The following is a 22,571-nucleotide window of genomic DNA, read 5'->3' on the forward strand; positions in this document are numbered from 1 at the left end:
ATGTGAGTAAAGCACCGTTTTGAAAATTCATAATTGGCTTTGATACTCTGATTGGTTAGAGATTATCCTATCGCTGATGACTTTGTTTTGTACAACACCTCTCATTTTGACATCATCACAAATTACTTCAATGATGGCAGTCTCAGACTGAAGTATGTAGCGAATGGTACAGCAGCGGAATAATTCAGTTTGAGTCATCAGGCAAGCAGGTTACATCTTTTGAGGGAGAAAACAGTCTTGTTAGTTAAAATCTAATTGATTACTTGTTAATAACCTTATATGAATACACTCTTCTGAGGAATGGTATAAAACCTTTGTTTCTTTCTGCCTTCTGTTTTGTTATGGCTTGACACTAGAGGGCTTTCTCTCCTCAATAACTGAGTGAACTGGCAGCCAGAGTGTTGCTGGCTTCAATATCCCATGAGCTACTTTCCACTGTTGTGCCCTTCAGCAAGGCCCTTTTACCCTAGATCTCCAGGGGCTGCTCCCAGCCTGTGATGTGTGTCAAGTTGGGTAATGTAACAGCAAAAAGATAAATAAAGGTAGTATTGAAAAGTGAAAATGATCCAGTGGTCATATGGTGATATTACAGGAAATGGTACCCTGCTGAATGACAGAATGAGTTGAATATTAATCATTTCCCAAGACAAAGTGCAGTACTTTTGTAGGCTCCGACAATACACCCATTGACGCTATGATAAGATGATTACACATATCTCAAAAATAGAATTCAATTAAGGATTGTTGTTTAGATTGTGTATAATGTTCAGTACTGATGGCTGAGGAGGGAGTGGTTGTTGAGAAGTGGCTTTGATGCTACTTCCTCTGTCTTTAAAAGTCATAACGACAGAGAGACAGCAGTACCCAGGGGTTAAGTGATGGATATGTTACTGCGCTGGTATCTACTGTTGATCTGTCTCAGTGCATCAACCACAGCAGCAGGTAATAAGACAAACTGTGTTTTTTCTCACATAATTGAATGTAGAATCACCGGTTTGGGCTCTGTTAAGCCTTTTTGCACCAGGAGCAAAGTTTACACTATGTGCAAAGTTTGCACCTGTTTTTTCAGATGGGTATTAAACATTTGGAGACTAAAATGACATAGTAGGGTATAGTGCCCTACTATGTATGTAGATATATATGTAGATAAAATACAATTTGAGCTTTGTTTTTGGTGTTTAACCCTTTCTGGGGGGAAAACGGGTTCAGCCTTTCAGCTATGATGTTTGTTTTGAGTGGCAAAATCTTAATCTATGTATTACACTGCATCTCCGAATCATGGTTTACCTTTTCATTCACCTCTTTTCTATAGAAACTATCCTCTGGGTGAATACAGGGGCGCAGTTTACCATGAATTGCTCCACCACTCTAAAAGACCAGGATGGAATGTACCTGTATGTTGGGCTGGACAGGGACAGGGAGGTGTTGTATTATCACCAACGTGACTCCAAGATGACCACCAGGAAAGGCTACTGGGACAGAGTGAAGACTGAGGGACCTATGGACCAACTGACCATCACCATCATTAACCTGACCATAGAGGACACAGGAGTCTACTGGTGTGTTTACAAAAAAGTCAACAAATCCACGTTTGAAAATGTTTTCAACCAAGGCAGAGGCTCTACTCTGGTTGTGGTGAATGTTTACACTTTTGATGTGATGTGTTAAACTCTTACATTTTAGTAATTTAGCAGACGCTCTTATCCAGAGCAATTAGGGTTAAGTGCCTTGCTCAAGGGCACATCAACAGATTTTTTACCTAGTCGGCTCGGGGATTAGAACCAGTGACCTTTCGGTTACTGGCACAATGCTCTTAACCACTAAGCTACCTGCCTCTTCTAAATGGACAGTCAATTTCACATGCTGACAAAAACAGTGTAATCTAGAATCCAGACTAGTGTTGATCAATCTGTGGTTCATGGACTGGCAGCGGTCCCTGAGGTATTCCAGACCTATTTAGTTAGCTATCAAGTGTTAGTTTCAATCTAAACAACCATAGCCTGCTAGTCCTGATACAAATAAGCTGAGAAACACTGTTCTTCAGTGGCTTTTCTTTTGTAAAATTCTGTCTCTGATAGTGATTTTGTGTGAGTGCCGCAGCATACTGATTAGATTTCCCCATTTGGTGCTGTCTTCCATAGACATTGCCCTACAGCTGCCATGCCCTACAGCTACTGCGGTAACGCTGACCCCCTTTCACCCAGCCGACGAGAAGCCGTGCTTATCTGGCTGGGTAAACATCATCATCATCACCAGCATCTTGACCATCCTGCTGTGTGCTGTCATCTTCCTCATCTGGGTCGCTCCACAGGTGAGTGTGCTGAAGGTTGCCCGGGTGATGGGTCAATCACATGTATCTGTCTAACTCTTTCAAAACATTGTCCTTTATTAACAAGTTGTCCTAGTCCTACTAAACACTTTGGGAGCATAATAACAGTATGCAGATCTACATTTTGTTCTAAACTCTGTCAAAACACAATGTCCTTTCAATGCCAGTCATCGTAGTGACTGAAATGGACAAAGGGCAATTCAGATGCATTATTTTTTAAATCAATGTCCAAGAATAATGAAAGTGGTTGAATTGGTAAAAATTATTGATTGATTGTAGCGCATTAGAATATATGAATGAAGCAACATTCCTGTTTCACAGGTGAAGAGGTGCTGTAACCAGGGAGGATACACACCCCAGGTCTTTCCTGACTCGATCTATGTAGACATGCGCAAGAATCGCTTTCCTCCACCAGCCACACAGCAGGTAGAATCAGACCCCTATTCTGTGTCTACCAAAGGAGGACGTAGGACTACTGAGTAGCATCTTCAAATGCTTTCTCTGAATATTGCTTCTTTGCTTTCTCAGAATTGAAAAGCCTGTCTAGCTATATTTCACAATTCTATCCTCGGCGCAATACTTAGTGGTTGTATGGTTGTTTGTGTGTGCGTGCGTGTGTGTCGCCACACCGTGCATGCGTGTTTTTAATAAAAATTTCTATGGAAAGTCTTCGTCTTACAATTTTTTTCAATAACAGTACATCAGGTCATAAGATTTATATTGGTTTCAGCTCTAAACAATGCTGTAGGCTGTAGTGTTTTTAGGTCACTGGAAGACTCAACTACAGTACTTTCCGTCCAACCACTCAGGAAGCTGTTTCTGTGCATGGTGTCTGCCACAGTGTCAAAAGAGCGTCAAAGTAAAAACAAGGACATAAGCCATTTTTACATACTGTATTATTTTAGTTGAAAGAGTAGCTTTAACCAAATCAATTATGTTTGTTACTATTGGTCTGAGTACATTGTTTTCATACTGATGCAGAGTAATGAGTGCGTGTTGTGGTTGGAAAAACAATGATTCATTTTTACCAAGTGATGTCTTACTCTACAAGTCACTGTTTTACATTTTAGTCATTTAGCACTCTCACTTATCCAGAGCGACTTACAGTTAGTGCATACATTTTTCATACTGGCCCCCCGTGGGAATCGAACCCACTACAGGAGGCCTTCCTAACAGGTATTTTCACTTTGAATACCTGTTAATGTGTAAGGTATTTTTTGAGGGAGACAAATATAATTCTCACTGTTTACTGCCTTTTAATCAAAATTGTAATAGATAATTTATAAAGTCATGTGATATTCAACATGTGTATTTATGTTGTATATATGTATGTGGTACACATTGGTGATGTTCAGCTATATGGCTTACTTATAAAATATTATATGTTTCTATCTAATCACTTTTAAGCTACTCTTGTCAATAAATAGTTTCAATATACATGAGCAACATGATTATGTTGTTTTTGACATACTATATTCTACAATCATAACCATAAGTCAAGTACTCTATAAGTGTCACACAGACACTTATCCTGTAAACCAGACCTCAGTGTGCTGCTGGTGACAGTGGCTTCTGATGTGGTGACAGCAGACACATGCGAAACCATACCCAACACCCTAGGGGAACATATGTGCTTCTCTTTAACACGCCTATCATTTTCAGAAACCAACCACAGTGAGTGACCAAACACACAGAGCATATGAATATGGAGGGCAGGCTGTACCCCTATTCTCACACACTCTACTAGTTATTTATTTTGGAGAGACACGTTGAGAGAGAAGTGTGTCTTAAAAGTAAAACTTTTTCTGAATGTATAAATCGTATTCTTAATCAGAATACTTAAGGCTGAGGTGGTATTGTTGCTGTCTGTCTCTCGACATTTGCAAAATTGTTTTAATATTGAAATTCGTTCTCCACTGTCCTATTTGATTTGATTTATTAGGATCCCCTTTAGCTGAATCCAACGGCGACAGCTACTTTTACTCGGGTCCGACAGATAACGAAAAATACATTACAGACAAAATACTTTACAATTTACATACATCTAAAAACATTAACGTGGTGTGTGTGTGCATCTATCAGTTATGTCAGTACATACACACAACTAATAGGTCACATCGGGGAGAGGCATTGTGCTGTGAGGTGTTGCTTTATTCGTTTTTTGCTGTTCACTTGCGCTATATAAGATGGAAGGGAGTTCCATGCACTCATGGCTCTGTATAATACTGTACGTTTCCATGTTCTGGACCTGGGGACTGTGAAAAGACCCCTGGTGGCATGTCTGTTGGGGTAAGTGTGTGTTTGTGCTGTGTGTAAGTTGACTATGCAAACAATTTGGAATTTCCAACATTGTTTCTTCTAAAAACAAGAAGTGATGCAGTCAGTGTTTCCTCAACTCATAGCCAAGAGAGACTGGCATGCATAGTATTAGTAAACTCAGCAAAAAAAGAAATATCCCTTTTTCAGGACCCTGTCTTTCAAAGATAATTCGTAAAAAATCAAAATAGCTTCACAGATCTTCATTGTAAAGGGTTTAAACACTGTTTCCCATGACATCATTTTCTGGAATTTTCCAAGCTGTTTAAAGGCACAGTCAACTTAGTGTATGTAAACTTCTGACCCACTGGAATTGTGATACAGTGAATTATAAGTGAAATAATCTGTCTGTAAACAATTGTTGGAAAAATTACTTGAGTCATGCACAAAGTAGATGTCCTAACCGACTTGCCAAAACTATAGTTTGTTAACAAGAAATTTGTGGAGTGGTTGAAAAACTAGTTTTTTATGACTCCAACCAAAGTGTATGTAAACTTCCGACTTCAACTGTATATAAACTGAGCAAAAAAAGAAACGTCCCTTTTTCAGGACCCTGTCTTTCAAAGATAATTAGTAAAAATTCAAATAACTTCACAGATCTTCATTGTAAAGGGTTTAAACACTGTTTCCCATGCTTGTTCAATGAACTATAAACAATTAATGCACCTGTGGAACGGTCATTAAGACACTAACAGCTTACCGATGGTAGGCAACTAAGGTCACAGTTGTGAAAACTTAGGACACTAAAGAGGCCTTTCTACTGGCTCTGAAAAACACCAAAAGAAAGATGCCCAGGGTCCCTGCTCATCTGCGTGAACGTGCCTTAGGCATGCTGCAAGGAGGCATGAGGACTGCAGATGTGGCCAGGGCAATAAATTGCAATGTCACTACTGTGAGACGCCTAAGACAGCGCTACAGGGAGACAGGACGGACAGCTGATTGTCCTCGCAGTGGCAGACCACGTGTAACAACACCTGCACAGGATCGGTACATCCGAACATCACACCTGCGGGACAGGTACAGGATGGCAACAACAACTGCCCGAGTTACACCAGGAACGCACAATCCCTCCATCAGTGCTCAGACTGTCCGCAATAGGCTGAGAGAGGCTGGACTGAGGGCTTGTAGGCCTGTTGTAAGGCAGGTCCTCACCAGACATCACCGGCAACAACGTCGCCTATGGGCACAAACCCACCGTCGCTGGACCAGACAGGACTGGCATAAAGTGCTCTTCACTGACGAGTCGCGGTTTTGTCTCACCAGGGGTGATGGTCGGATTCGCGTTGATCGTCGAGGGAATGAGCGTTACACCGAGGCCTGTACTCTGGAGTGGGATCGATTTGGAGGTGGACGGTCCGTCAGGGTCTGGGGCGGTGTGTCACAGCATCATCGGACTGAGCTTGTTGTCATTGCAGGCAATCTCAACGCTGTGCGTTACAGGGAAGACATCCTCCTCCCTCATGTGGTACCCTTCCTGCAGGTGTGGTGGCCAAACAATGCTGCGATGATGTGTTGATAAGAAATCCGCTGACACTGTACTTGATTATAATGGTTTATTATATCAAAGATTTCAGCATCAATTTACAGACTTCTGCAGAATCTGGAGAGCAACAAACCCAATCTCAAATATGATCACTCTCCCCTTCCTTTGTTCAAACATGGTATGTATCCTATGTAACATAAGATGGCGTGTTTTGAATAGACCAATCCCTGGCCTCCACATATCCCAATGTCCTCGGTCTTAGGGGGGCCCTATAGTAACACTTTCCAGATGTTTCAGCAAAGCAGAGCAAAGTTCATCTAACCAACAATATGAAAACCTCAGATACTACACAGGCTCATCCTGACATGACCCTCCAGCATGACAATGCCAACAGCCATACTGCTCGTTCTGTGCGTGATTTCCTGCAAGACAGGAATGTCAGTGTTCTGCCATGGCCAGCGAAGAGCCCGGATCTCAATCCCATTGAGCACATCTGGGACCTGTTGAATCGGAGGGTGAGGGCTAGGGCCATTCCCTCCAGAAATGTCCAGGAACTTGCAGGTGCCTTGGTGGAAGAGTGGGGTAACTCACAGCAAGAATCTCACAGCAAGAATGGGCAAATCTGGTGCAGTCCATGAGGAGGAGATGCACTGCAGTACTTAATGCAGCTGGTGGCCACACCAGATACTGACTGTTACTTTTGATTTTGACCCCCCCCCTTTGTTCAGGGACACATTATTCCATTTCTGTTAGTCACATGTCTGTGGAACTTGTTCATTTTATGTCTCAGTTGTTGAATATTGTTATGTTCATACAAATATTTACACATGTTAAGTTTGCTGAAAATAAACGCAGTTTACAGTGGCAGGACGTTTATTTTTTGGCTGAGTTTATTAACCCTCTATTTACAATGAAGTGCAAAACGTGACGCTCTGTTCTGGGCCATCTGCAGCTTAACTAGGTCTTTCTTTGCAGCACTTGACCATATGACTGGACAATAATCAAGATAAGATAAAACTGGAGCATGCAGGACTTGCTCTGTGGAGTGTGGTGTCAAAAACGCAAAGCATCTCTTTATTACAGACAGAACTCTCCCCATCTTTTCAACCATTGAATCTACACTGAACAAAAATATAAACGCAACATGTAAAGTGTTGGTCCCATGAAACATGAGCTGAAATAAAAGATCACAGAAATGTTCCATATGCACAAAAAGCTTATTTCTCTCAAATGCATATCTGTATCCCCATTCATGTGAAATCCATAGATTGGGGCCCAATTAATTTATTTCAATTGACAGAATTCCTTATATGAACTGCAACTCAGTAAAATCTTTGAAATTGTTTTTGTTCAGTAAATATGGCTTGACCATGACAGTTTACAATGTAAGGTAACACCAAGTAATTTAGTCTCCTCAACTTGTTCAACAGCCACACCATTCATTACCAGATTCAGCTGAGGTCTAGAACTTAGGGAATGATTTGTACCAAATACAATGCTCTTAGGTTTTAGAGATGTTCAGGACTAGTTTATTACTGGCCACCCATTCCAAAACGGACTGCAACTCTTTGTTAAGGGTTTCAGTGACTTCATTAGCTGTGGTTGCTGATGTGTATATGGTTGAATCATCAGCATACATGGACACGCATGCTTTGTTTTAATGCCAGTGGCAGGTCATTGGTAAAAATAGAAAAGAGGGCCTAGAGAGCTGCCCTGCGGTACACCACACTTGACATGTTTGACATTAGAGAAGCTTCCGTTAAAGAAAACCCTATGAGTTCTATTAGATAGCTCTGAATCCACAATACGGCAGAGGTTGAAAAGCCATAACACATACGTTTTCCCTATACAACAGGTTATGGTCAATAATATCAAAGGCTGCACTGAAATCTAACAGCACAGTTCCCACAATCTTATTATTATCAATTTCTTTCAACCAATCATCAGTCATTCGTGTCAGTGCAGTACATGTTAAGTGCCCTTCTCTATAAGCATGCTGAGAGTCTGGGATCACTGGGCGGTTGGCCGTCAAGGCATTGAGGACAGTGGCCTTGGACTCAAACAAAGAACTGTCGAACCCAAGGAGGTTGAAGCTCTTCACTCCCTCTTTAAGCTTGGTTGTGGACAGCGTCGTTCTGATAGTTCTGATTGTTCTGATTGTGACATCATGTTGTAAAATTTCTCATAGCACGCGCATCTCTTTGTGTGGTTGGCTGAGCTCGTGCGAAAAACATTTATGTGGGTGCGTGCATTTGCTACATCTGCCAATCCGGACTCGCGCTTCAAAGTGCTGAGGGTTGATGTGAGGAGTTTTGTATGCGATTGCAAAGTCTTGGCGCTACTTTTTCGATTGACAGTGCATGTATTTGTTGAAGACAGCTATCTCAAAACAGTACCTGGGAACATCTGCTGAAGGAAACGATCTACTAGGTAAGTGCTAACTTTCTATCTTTCTCTCTCACAAGTAATCACAAGCTAACGTTACTTCTGCTTTGCTAGCTAGCCAATTCAATCCGTATCGCGGTTATTCAGTGTTACAGCAATCACATCAAGTAGCTGAAATGACAGCAAACTATGTGCATTTTCATTTGTTTTACCTTAGTTTCTATTGCCAATTGTTTGGATAAAGCCATTATAATAATGATCCTGATAAATTAATTCGCTTGGATCAGAGAAGCTGTCAGTCTCGTCACGTTCATATGCATGGCAGGTGGAGATGACAAACAAAAAAACTGTAACATGTTGCATAGGTCGGATAGGCACACAGCGAGGCTTATATTAACCGCTGCTGTACCAAACCAAATGCTAGGCTAGGGCCCCTTTGGTGCATCCTATCAAAGTTAGACAGGCATGGTCTATCCTGGGCATTGATCTCATATGCCCTTTTGAGAAGAGAACTGTGTCTGGTAACCAGTACACCCTAACCATTACTGACCTCTTCAGCAAATGGGTGATTGCTGAGCCCTTGGAGGGCAAATCAGGAACAGAGATCGCTTCAATAGTCATCAACAAACTTCTTGATTTTGGACTTGTGGACAACATCATCACTGACCGGGGAGGGGAGTTTGCAAACGATGTACGTAGTGTTACTGTCACTGATGTCAAACATTGGTCATGAAAAGTCTAACCGTTTTGAATCATAACCATGCAAGTGCTATGTTTGTCACTTTTTCTTTTTCAGCTCAACAGATCCATATATAGATACAAGGTTTGCCCAGCTAGAAGAAGAAACGGAGCTAGCAGCAGAAATTGAGACCAAGGATGTGAGTATACAAATGTATCAGAAGTGTAGAAATTAATGTAATGTCTAACGCAAACATCTCCCCTCGTACACCATGTACTTACAGTGTAACAATTTCTCTCAATAGGTGAAAACACTTTCCGTGTGTGCATTCATATCCTGATTGCGCAGTTAGACAAACTTCATATCCATGTCCTGTCTTGTTACCTGAAGGTATGAAATGCAGGTTGACTGAACTTAATTAATTTACCACCTCTCAAATGACTGCCCTCTCCTGATTCATATTTAGTAATTTATTTGCGAAAGTATTTAAATCCTTATAAACTCTAAACCCAAACAGGATGTTCAAACAAACAGCAAGGTCCTTCTTCCTCAGTGTGTGAGAGCTGATCCTGAGAAAGGGGACCCTTACATCGTTTGGGTGCGTGTCCACTTAATGATATATGCGACACGTTGAAGACCTAAGACTAATTTCCATGTCATTCAAAATGGCTGGTGCATGAGGTCTCATGAGATGCGCATGTATTTAATATATTCTACAAATCTTCAATGGTGCCTCCAAGTAGATCAGAGTGTACGACTCAAAGGGCTTCCGCCAAGGCATCGGGTCAGAGGGTCTGGACTTGCTGAGGTACCTCAACCCTCTCCATACTTAAATTCCAAAACACATGGGAAATTGTGGTTGTGGTATATTAACCTTTTACACTTGTGGGAATTAGCCTATATGGATTAGGCTGAATTGAAATGTTTCTTTACAGAAGAAATATGAAAAGCATATGCATAAGCATGGTAGCAATTGAAAGGGAAATGTTTGTAGATAATGGGAAAATTATTAGACCAAAGGTGAGGATACAACAATAGCAGAAGCAGAAATGTTAACTAAATCTGAAAATACTCTGAATACAAACAGTAAATAAAAAATAATAATAATATGCCATTTAGCAGATGCTTTTATCCAAAGCGACTTACAGTCATGCGTGCATACATTTTTGTGTATGGGTGGTCCCGGGGTTCGAACCCACTACCTTGGCGTTACAAGCACCGTGCTCTACCAGCTGAGCTACAGAGGACCACAACAGTAACATGATGGGGTAGGTGCAACATAAAACAAAACAATTACAAGGGTTTGAGTGAGAGGACTAACTGGTGTCTCCAAGTGGCCACAAACCTCTCCAAAGTGTGCACAGTTTCCTAAGTAATTTCAATGCACTTTTATGACTCAAAGAAGAGTCTTCAATTATAAGGTGCATTTTGAGCTCTCCTAGCTGTGCCATTGAGGAACTAGAGCAAGCACATTTGTAGTCGTGTTTGGAACACTGCGTCCTCGCCATCACACAATTACTGTTGTTGTTTATGCAATCCAGAAACGGTCCATTATAAAATAGCAATTTGGGTCAGGTGGGCATCATTTGAAAGCTTGTTCTATTGCCAACATGACTAGCGATGTTATAAAATATGATATTAGTATTATGCTTTCACAATGCAATTCAGGGAAAGAGATGATAATTTTGGTGCGCATAGAAAGGAGTCTTCATAACCAAAATTTTCTTCACAATAGACAAACAGAATAAACCAGGGTATGGCGCCATGTTGTCTTGTAACTGTACATCAAACATAGTGATCATAAACGTTGACACTGTGTATGACGTGAGTTTTATGATATGGAAATGTTAAGTGCACATTTGGACTCACAGGTGTTTTGCTTGCTTGTATGACATCAAAGTGGTATTCATTATGATCCTCAATTTCTCATCCTTCAAAATGCATAGTGCTCTTAAATTTCCAGCATTTTCCTCACTCAGACAACAAAACATTCACAGAAGTTGCCGGGTATGAGTGTAAAGAGCTACGGAACAAAATCCTATATTTTATTGCAGCAATGCCTTCAGGAACGTCTTGGATCTGAGCGAATGGATCGTTCCCATCACAATGGTGCCAGGCTCAGAGGGATTCTGACACCTGGAGTATGTCTGCTCCGTAAGTCGTTGCCTTAATTAAATACGTAACCTGTGTGTTCAAGGTTCTGACCCAAGGGTCTGAATGAAGATGTTCAACTCCATCATGTTGTTGCTTACGTATTACAGATGGCAGAACTCGAGGTTCACGGCCTTGTGGTGGAGACACAGGCACTCGATGAGTCTCTGGCAGAGTATGTAATTGGAGTCCACCTAGTTGATGCATCATTTTACAATTGGAATACATGTTTGAACAATAAAAAAAGAATGAACTTTATTTTCCAGAACACTTGATCTCCACCGCCACCTTGGCGTTGATGCCCTCACTGACGAAGACAGTGATGATTCCACGAAGGGCTGAGTTTCTGCCTGTTTTCGGCCTCCCTTGCACTTGATTGATGAATTAAGGTCACTAAATAGTAAGGAACTCCCCTCACCTGGTTGTCTAGGTCTTAATTGAAAGGAAAAAAACAAAAGCCAGAAGACACTAGGCCAGGGAGGGCCTACTGTGAGAGGAGTATCATCAAACAATCATGTAGGCCTATCAAAACTACGGAACAACAATACATTTGATACACCTTCTAGCTTTACTGATGTGTCAAGTCTTGTGTATCATAAAATGTATAAAATAGATATATTATATAGCAGATCATACTTAAAGCTTCACTCACTCATCGATGAAGTGCCTCTTTGCTTTTAGCCAATCGGTGACGGGCCTCATTGTGAGGTAGGATGGAACCTCCTGTTCGTCCTTAAGGATCATGAATTGTCATTATCTTTCTCTGCATGGAATGGAATATCATTGTCAATTTTGCATTACCAAAAACACATTCAGTTATTTAAATGATAAGAATACATACCTTACTGACAACAAAGGTAGCAAATTATGGACTTCCAATGTGACAATTCCAAGTTACTGCAACTGTTGATTACTGTAATTAATAAGGGCAGGACTATGTTGTTATAAATGATGTCATCATAATGATGCGTCTGTACAGAAATGCGGTTTGATCAGAGGTGCGTTCAGTTTGGTTGAACATTGTTACGTAGCGGAACGGTTTGTACTGAACGGTTTGACCACCTTCCGGAGACACTTGAGACCCTACCTCTTTAAGGAATACCTGGGATAGTATAAAAGTAATCCTTGTGGTTGTCACACTGGCTATCATAAGGTGAATGCACCAATTTGTAAGTTGCTCTGGATAAGAGCGTCTGCTAAATGACTAAAATGTAAATGTAAATGTACTGAATGTTCTTGTACGTTCTTGAACAGACTGAGGTACAGTACGATTGCTCTCAATTGGTGGGTGTGGCAAGGTGTGGCTTGAAGCAATGAGTGACATATTTAAACTGCATTGGCCATGTTGACAGCGTTCCCCAGCCCACAACCCAACCCCTCCCCGTTTTTCTGGTCGTTCAGTACAGCACCGTTTCCATTCAATTTAACGTTTCAGAACAACTTACTGAATGCAGCCCAGATATTGTTGGGGTAACTTTCTCCATATAAAAACTGTCACAGATGTGACAAATGCCCTTAATTACTGTGCATGCTTTTACCCTAATTGAGTGTTCCTAATGGATTGATTCATGGAGCAATGTGATTGGCTTTCTATGTGATTGGCTCCGTTTGTAACTGTTGTTTTCTTTGTTTGAGGTGTGGCCGCGCAGGAGAAGATGCAGATGAGAGGGAAGTGGCGGTGTTTGCTGTGAAGTAATACCTTGATAAGATCATGATTTAAGTTAAAGATAATGTTGAAATGCTTCCTCCACCCCAAGGATTAAAATAAATAAAAATAAGCTAATTTACTGCATAATACACAATTTAAAATAAACTCTAAAATGCAATTTGGAAAACTGCTGAATTGACTCCACACTGTATTCTAGTAGTTATATGCTCATCATAACTATGGCTGTACACCAGAGGAGGCTGGTGGGAGGAGCTATAGGACAGGCTCATTGTAATGGCTGGAATGCTATCAATGGAATGGTACCATACACATGGAAATGTATTTGACTCCATTCTATTGATTCCATTCCAGCCTATACAATGAGCCTGTCCTCCTATAGCTCCTACCACCAGCCACCTCTGCTGTACACACCTTTTATATTCATATACTGTCCATAATTTTTATACACACCATCATATACATATGTGTATTGTTTTGCATTGTTAGCTATTATTGCACTGTTGGAGCATTTCACTACACCCGCAATAAGATGTGCAAAGTATGTGTGCGCGACCAATACCATTTTATTTTATTTGACTTAACATTCTACAAACACATAATACAAGAATTAGTATTAGAAGTTCAGCACCGGGATTAAAACGCTAGTTTAGTTTCATGTCAAGTCAAACAGCAGTTACCTAGCCAAAGCAATCTACTACAGCCGTCTTTACCTCTGCAATGTGTTGAGATAAAGTCCTACTGTTCCCTGCAGCTGCATCAACGCGCTCTCCACCACAGGAGGTTGGTGGCACCTTAATTGGGGAGGACGGGCTCGTGGTTATGGCTGGAGAAAAATGGTATCAAATACATCAAACACATGGTTTCCATTCCACTACACCTCGACAACCTCCTGTGCTCTCCATAGAGGGGAAGAGGCAAAGCGAGAGGTTTCCCTCTTGCCAAAATCTGTACAAAATAAGCCCAACACGTTTCTATGGGTTTATTTTGTCGCCTGCCTTCCTGGCTTTGGGACATCGACTCCCATTGTTAGGGTGGAGACATGAGCATCTCGTCATTATAAACAGATCTCTGCTCTCCCTAAAGCTAGCCAGCCTTCCCTCCTTCTCCCAGGTGTCCGCATGGTCCTTAAGTCAGCCTCAAATAGTGCTAAACTGCATTTTCCTTTTAATCTGGATTTGAGTGATTTTAGTAGCCTATTTTAAATTGTTTGTGTTGATCTATTGACGCCCCTGTTACTGAACTGAGTTTAGTCGCAGCCCTCCTCGGCCAGGTTGTGACACCACCACTACTGTTTAAATCAAATCAAATTGTATTGGTCGCATACACATGTTTAGCAGATGTTATTGCGTGTGTAGCTAAATGCTTGTGCTCCTAGCTCCAACAGTGCAGTAATATCTAACGATACACATCAATACACACGAATCTAAAAGTAAAAGAGTGGAATTAAGAAATATATAAATATTAGGATGAGCAATGTCGGAGTCCGGAGTGTAAATATACATATATATAAACACAGTAGGGAGAACAAGTATTTGATACATTGCCGATTTTGCAGGTTTTCCTTCTTACAAAGCATGTAGAGGTCTGTAATTTTTATCATAGGTACACTTCAACTGTGAGAGACGTAATCTAAAAAATCCAGAAAATCACATTGTATGATTTTTAAATAATTAATTTGCATTTTATTGCATGACATAAGTATTTGATACATCAGAAAAGTAGAACTTAGTATTTGGTACAGAAACCTTAGTTTGCAATTACAGAGATCATACATTTCCTGTAGGTCTTGACCAGGTTTGCACACACTGCAGCAGGGATTTTGGCCCACTCCTCCATACAGACCTTCTCCAGATCCTTCATGTTTCGGGGCTGTCGCTGGGCAATACGGACTTTCAGCTCCCTCCAAAGATGTTCTATTGGGTTCAGGTCTGGAGACTGGCTAGGCTTACACAGCCACTCCTTAGTTGCCCTGGCTGTGTGTTTCGGGTCGTTGTCATGCTGGAAGACCCAGCCACGACCCATCTTCAATGCTCTTACTGAGGGAAGGAGGTTGTTGGCCAAGATCTCGCGATACATGGCTCCATCCATCCTCCCCTCAATACGGTGCAGTCGTCCTGTCCCCTTTGCAGAAAAGCATCCCCAAAGAATGATGTTTCCACCTCCATGCTTCCCGGTTGGGATGGTGTTCTTGGGGTTGTACTCATCCTTCTTCTTCCTCCAAACACGGCGAGTGGAGTTTAGACCAAAAAGCTATATTTTTGTCTCATCAGACCACATTACCTTCTCCCATTCCTCCTCTGGATCATCCAGATGGTCATTGGCAAACTTCAGACAGGCCTGGACATGCGCTGGCTTGAGCAGAGGGACCTTGTGTGCGCTGCAGGATTTTAATCCATGACGGCGTAGTGTGTTACTAATGGTTTTCTTTGAGACTGTGGTCCCAGCTCTCTTCAGGTCATTGACCAGGTCCTGCCGTGTAGTTCTGGGCTGATCCCTCACCTTCCTCATGATCATTGATGCACCACGAGGTGAGATCTTGCATGGAGCCCCAGACCGAGGGTGATTGACCGTCATCTTGAACTTCTTCCATTTTCTAATAATTGCGCCAACAGTTGTTGCCTTCTCACCAAGCTGCTTGCCTATTGTCCTGTAGCCCATCCCAGCCTTGTGCAGGTCTACAATTTTATCCCTGATGTCCTTACACAGCTCTCTGGTCTTGGTCATTGTGGAGAGGTTGGAGTCTGTTTGATTGAGTGTGTGGACAGGTGTCTTTTATACAGGTAACGAGTTCAAACAGGTGCAGTTAATACAGGTAATGAGTGGAGAACCGGAGGGCTTCCTAAAGAAAAACTAACAGGTCTGTGAGAGCCGGAATTCTTACTGGTTGGTAGGTGATCAAATACTTATGTCATGCAATAAAATGCAAATTAATTACTTAAAAATCATACAATGTGATTTTCTGGATTTGTTAGATTACGTCTCTCACAGTTGAAGTGTACCTATGATAAAAATTACAGACCTCTACATGCTTTGTAAGTAGGAAAACCTGCAAAATCGGCAGTGTATTAAATACTTGTTCTCCCCACTGTATATATATAGCTATTAAAAATATATATCTATTCAAATATCTTGCATATCTTAATTGCCATCATTATCAATGAATATGCGTAATAATGTCGGCAATTCATGCGAAGGATTGTTACCTATAACCCGGATTGCCATTGTATTACATTACATTTTTGTCAAGCAATTATTATTTTAGAAAACAATTACCCTTACCACCTGGGGGCGGCCCGTCAGGAAGTCCAGGATCCAGATGCAGAGGGAGGTGTTTAGTCCCAGGGTCCTTAGCTTAGTGATGAGCATTGAGGGCACCATGGTGTTGAACGTTGAGCTGTAGTCAATGAATAGCATTCTCATGTAGGTGTTCCTGTTGTCCAGGTGGGAAAGGGCAGTGTGGAGTGCAATAGAGATTGCATCATCTGTGGATTTGTTGGGGCGGTATGCAAATTGGAGTGGGTCTAGAGTTTCTGGGATAATGTGTTGATGTGAGCCATGACCAGCCTTTCAAAGCACTTCATGGCTGCAGACGTGAGTGCTATGGGTCGGTAGTCATTTAGGCAGGTTACCTTAGTGTTCTTGGGCACAGGGACTATGGTGGTCTGATTGAAACATGTTGGTATTACAGACTCAGTCAGGGACAGGTTGAAAATGTCAGTGAAGACACTTACCAGTTGGTCAGCGCATGCTCGGAGTACACGTCCTGGTAATCCGTCTGTGGTGTACTCCTCAATGCCATCGGAAGAATCCCGGAACATATTCCAGTCAGTCTGTGCTAGAGAAACAGTCCTGCAGCTTAGCATCTGCGTCATCTGACCACTTCTTTATTGACCGAGTCACTGGTGCTTCCTGTTTTAGTTTTTTGCTTGTAAGCAGGAATCAGGAGGATAGAGTTATGGTCAGATTAGCCAAATAGAGGGAGAGGGAAAGCTTTGTACACGTCTCTGTGTGTGGAGTAAAGGTGGTCTAGAGTTTTTTTCCTCTGGTTGCACATTTAACATGCTGGTAGAAATTAGGTCAAACGGATTTAAGTTTCCCTGCATTAAAGTCCCCGGCCACTAGGCGCGCCACCTGTATCTAAATACGTTTGCTAATTATCCCAGGGGTTGATGAGAAGTAATATAGCTAGCTAGCTAGCTAGTATATGATGTTGTATTATGATATTTGTCTTTTTAAATGCATGGGTATTCCTCACTTTTTTATTTTGTTTGTGATTCTGTCACTCTGGAAGAAACATAATTGTGCTTCCGCTAGCAGTCTGCATGGACGGAAGGTAGGGGATAGGCGAAGGGGGCGATGGAAGACAGGCCAAGATGTCGACACAAGTCCAGAGTATAAAATAGACGCCGGAAGGGAAAGGAGGGGGAAAATTGAGTCCTTTGAGGAGGCAAGAAACAGATATTGGTTAGGAGAAATGCAGTATTATCATAAGGAGACATATACTTGGATGAATGAGGAGGAATGGAGGGGAAAAGAGAGGCAGAGAAGGTCTAAGAGAGAGAGGGAGGAAGACTGCGAGTTTGAGTCTGTAAAAAATGGCGGGAAAAAGGGAGAAGGTTTGTTAAAGAAGGGTGGTAGGAAATGTAAGCAAAGTGAGCTGAAGACAGGAGGAGAAATGGAAGTGAATGAGGGTAAAGTATCGGAGGTGGTAGGTGTGGTGGAGTGCTCGGAGCCAGAGGCTTGCACAGAGGGTCAGGATAAAGATGAGTCTGTGACAGTGGGAGTGAAGTTTGTGGAAAAAGTGGATCCTTGCCTTTTGGCTTATCAATTTGTGGTTTCAAGATGGGTGAAAAAAGTGTTGGGTATAGTGGAATCGGTGAGGGTAACCAGAAGTGGTCTAGTGATAATTGTTTGTGTTTCTGTTGGGCAGAGGGAGAAGGCGCTCAGAGTTAAACAAATGGGGGAAAGAATTGTGAATAGTTTCATTCTCAAGAAAAGGGTGCCATTGAAAGGAGTGATTACTGGGGTAGCAGTAAATGTAAAAGTGGATCAACTGAAGGAGAAGATTCCCGGTGTGTGTGATGCTCGTCGTTTAGTGCGACGCAAACAGGGTGGCGAGAGTGGGGAAACAGAAGAGTCATTGTCTGTTCTTTTGTTTTGAAGTTGAGTCTTTGCCTGACAAAGTGAAGTTAGGATATATAAGTTATCCAAAAGTATGGGCATGTGGCAGCAGTATGTAGGAGGGAGATTCCAAGGTGTGAGAAGTGTGTAGAAGGGCATGAGACAAAGGAGTGTGAAGCAGTGGGGAAAGTGGTGGTATGTGCTAATTGTAGGGGTGGCCATGGGGCTGGGGATCAGAGATGTCCAGTGCGAGAGAAGCAGGTTGAGGTTTCCAGGGTAAGAGTAGAGAATAAGTTGTCATATGCGGAGGCAGTGAAGAAAGTAGAGGAAGAGGGGTCGGCGGGGGGAGTGGTGAGAGTAGGAGATATGTACCAGTACAGTGGGATAGGCAAGCAAGTGATATATGTTTCAGTAAGATTGGATTTTTAGCATTTATAGCAATGGTTATTAATTGTACTGCAGGGATGGAACGTAAATCGAAGAAATTTGAGGTTGTGGTGGCAGCTGCAGAGAGATATTTGAGTGTGGGAGACTTGACAGCAGAAGAGTTACAGGGAGTGTTAAGTGGTGATGTCACATCATTTAAGGTTGAGGGCATGAGGTAGGAGTGAGTATATTTAAATAGTGGAGAAGGGTGGGGTTAATTATTAGTAATAGTTTTGAAATTGTGAGTGTAGTGTTTGCTTTGTTTTATATTCTTTTTCAAGGAAGATAAGGGAGTTGTACTCCAGTCTAGTAGGTGGCGGTAATGCAACAAATTGGATGCCAACCGCCGTTAAACCTCATTGAAGAAGAAGGCGCGCCGCCTCTGGATGAGCGTTTACCTGTTTGCTTATGGCTTTATACATCTCATTGAGTGCGGTCTTAGTGCCAGCATCAGTTTGTGGTGGTAAATAGACAGCTACGAAAAATATAGATGAAAACTCTCATGGTAAATAGTGGTCTAAAGCTTTTCATTAGATACTCTACCTCAGGCGAGCAAAACCTTGAGACTTTCTTAATATTAGATTTGTGCACCAGCTGTTGTTTACAAATATACACAGACCTCCACCCCTTGTTTTACCGGAGGCAGCTGTTCTATCTTGCCGATGCAGCATATATCCCGTCAGCTGTATGTTATCCATGTCGTCATTCAGCCATGATTTGTGAAACATAAGATATTCGTTTTTAATGTCCCGTTGTTAGGATATCCGTAATCGTAGTTTAGTCTATTTTGTTATCCAATGATTGTACATTGGCTAATAGGACTGATGGTAGAGGCAGATTACCCTGTCTAATAGGACTGATGGTAGAGGCAGATTACCCACTCGCCGTAGTATCCTTACAAGGCACCCTGTCCTAGGTCTCCGATATCTTCGTCTCTTTCTCATGCGAATGACAGGGATTTGGGCCTTGTCGGGTGTCTGAAGAAAATCCTTTGCGTCTGACTCGTTAAAGAAAAAATCTTCCTCCAGTACGAGGTGAGTAATCCCTGTCCTGATATCCAGAAGCTATTTTCGGTCATAAAAGACCCATGAGGCCACTAGAGGGCGATTTGGTAATTTGACTGCAGGAAAGCAATTTATTAACTGCAAAAATGCCCTGGCAGCTACTGAATATTTTTCTCTAGTGCAAGTGCTGCATAGGTGCCAAGTGAAAGGGGTGCCATTGAATTGCAATATTTCTTTCAAGTCAGAATGTCAATCACATTTTACGCACAGTGGACAACCTTTTGAAGGGGGCTACGGTCTTGATTGTAGCATACACTACAATTAGTTTGTTTCTACCATTGACTGGGAAGGTTTCTACCTAGATATTTGTTAAACGAATAGAAAAATTAATATACAGTTCCTTCAGGAAGTATTCATACCCCTTTACTTATTCCACATTTTGTTGTGTTACAGCCTGATTTCAACAACAACAACAACTCTCACCCATCTACACACAATACCCATAATGACAAAGTGAAAACATGTTTTTAGACATTTTTGCTAAATTATTGAAAATGAAATAAAGAAATACAACATTTACATAAGTATTCACACCTCTGAGTCAATACTTTGTAGAAACACATTTGGCAGTGATTACAGCTGTGAGTCTTTCTGGGTAAGTCTCCTGTCACATTTCTCTAAGACCGAACCCAGAAGCAGACCAGGACAAGGTGAGTTGAACGAATGTGAGTGTTTATTTACAGATAAAAAAATATGCAGAATAGTCCAGGAGACGGAGCGGGTGGCGGAGATGAGTAGGTGGTGGTGAAGTGGCAGATGAACTGATGGCACGGCAGGGGTTGGGTGAAGGTTCCGGGAGAATGACTGTAGACAGAAAAAACGGAGGTAAGTACAAGGCAGGTCAACAAGGTGCAAAAAACAACAAAACTAACGCTAGTACTCAGAGGCTGATACGATGGCAAAACATACTGTTTATGGCTAACGATCCGGCAGGGAATGGATGTCAGGTCAGAGCTTATGAAGGGGTGATGATCAGGACCAGGTCTGCCGAAGCTGATGAGAAGCAGGTGCGGGTAATCGAGAGATCACCCGCCTAGCAACGTCGCCCCCGGCAACCGGACAGGGTGCGTTCAGGCACCTTCGGGAAACAGGAGATTCAGAGCAGAAAAACGGCAACACAGGCAGGAACAGACTCAGGACGCAGGGTTCATGACACTCCAATAGCTTTCCACACCTGGATTGTGCAACTTTGCCCATTTATTCTTTTCAAAATTCTTCAAATTGGTTGTTGATCATTGCTAGATTTTCAAGTAGATTTAAGTCAAAATAACAACTCGGCCACTCAGGAAAATTCACTGTCTTTTTGGTAAGCAACTCCAGTGTAGATTTGACCTTGTGTTTTAGGTTATTGTCCTTCTGAAAGGTGAATTAATCTCCCAGTGTCTGATGGAAAGCAGAGTGTGCCAGGTTTTCCTCTAGGATTTCGCCTGTGTTTAGCTCCATTGCGTTTCTTTTTTATCCTGAAAAACTCCACAGTCCTTAACGATGACAAGCATACCCATAATACGATAAAGCCACCACTATGTTTGAAAATATGGAGAGTGGTACTCAGTAATGTGTTGTATTGGATTTGTCCCAAACATAACACTTTGTATTCAGGACCAAAGGTTAATTGCTCTGCCATATTTTTTGCAGTATTAATTTAGTGCCTTGTTGCAAACAGGATTCATGTTTTGGAATATTTTTATTCTGTACAGGCTTCCTTCTTTTCACTCTGTCAGTTAGGTTAGTATTGTGGAGAGTAAGTACAATGTTATTGGTCCCCATCTTTATTTTTATTTTTATTTCACCTTTATTTAACCAGGTAAGCCAGTTGAGAACAAGTTCTCATTTACAACTGCGACCTGGCCAAGATAAAGCAAAGCAGTGCGATAAAAAACAACAACACAGAGTTACATATGGGGTAAAACAAAACAAAGTAAAAAATACAACAGAATATATATATATACAGTGTGTGCAAATGTAGCAAGTTATGGAGGTAAGGCAATAAATAGGCTATAGTGCAAAATAATTACAATTTAGTATTAACACTGGAATGATAGATGTGCAAGAGATGATGTGCAAATAGATATACTGGGGTGCAAATGAGAAAAATAAATAACAATATAGGGATGAGGTAGTTGGGCAGGCTAATTTCAGATGGGCTGTGTACAGGTGCAGTGATCGGTAAGGTGCTCTGACAACTGATGCTTAAAGTTAGTGAGGGACATAAGTGTCTCCAGCTTCAGAGATTTTTGCAATTTGTTCCAGTCATTGGCAGCAGAGAACTGGAAGGAATGGCGGCCAAATGAGGTGTTGGCTTTGGGGATGACCAGTGAGATATACCTGCTGGAGCGCATACTACGGGTGGGTGTTGCTATGGTGACCAATGAGCTAAGATAAGGCGGGGATTTGCCTAGCAGTGATTTATAGATGGCCTGGAGCCAGTGGGTTTGGCGACGAATATGTAGTGAGGACCAGCCAACAAGAGCTTACAGGTCACAATGGTGGGTAGTATATGGGGCTTTGGAGACAAAACGGATGGCACTGTGATAGACTACATCCAATTTGCTGAGTAGAGTGTTGGAGGCTATTTTGTAAATGACATCGCCGAAGTCAAGGATCGGTAGGATAGTCAGTTTTACGAGGGCATGTTTGGCAGCATGAGTGAAGGAGGCTTTGTTGCGAAATAGGAAACCGATTCTAGATTTAACTTTGGATTGGAGATTCTTAATGTGTTCCTCAGTTAAACACTATTATTGCATACAGAATGAGTCCATGCAACTTATTATGTGACTTGTTAAGCACATTTTTACTCCTGAATGTATTTGACATTTCAGCTATTCATTTTTTATTAACTTGTAAAATGTCAAAAAACATAATTCCACTTTGACACTATGCGGTATTGTGTGTAGGCCAGTGCCAAAAAAACGATATTTGATCAATTATAAATTCAGGCTGTAACGCAA

Source organism: Coregonus lavaretus (assembly GCF_964263955.1).
Source record: "Coregonus lavaretus genome assembly, chromosome: 6".
Taxonomy (NCBI): Eukaryota; Metazoa; Chordata; class Actinopteri; order Salmoniformes; family Salmonidae; genus Coregonus; species Coregonus lavaretus.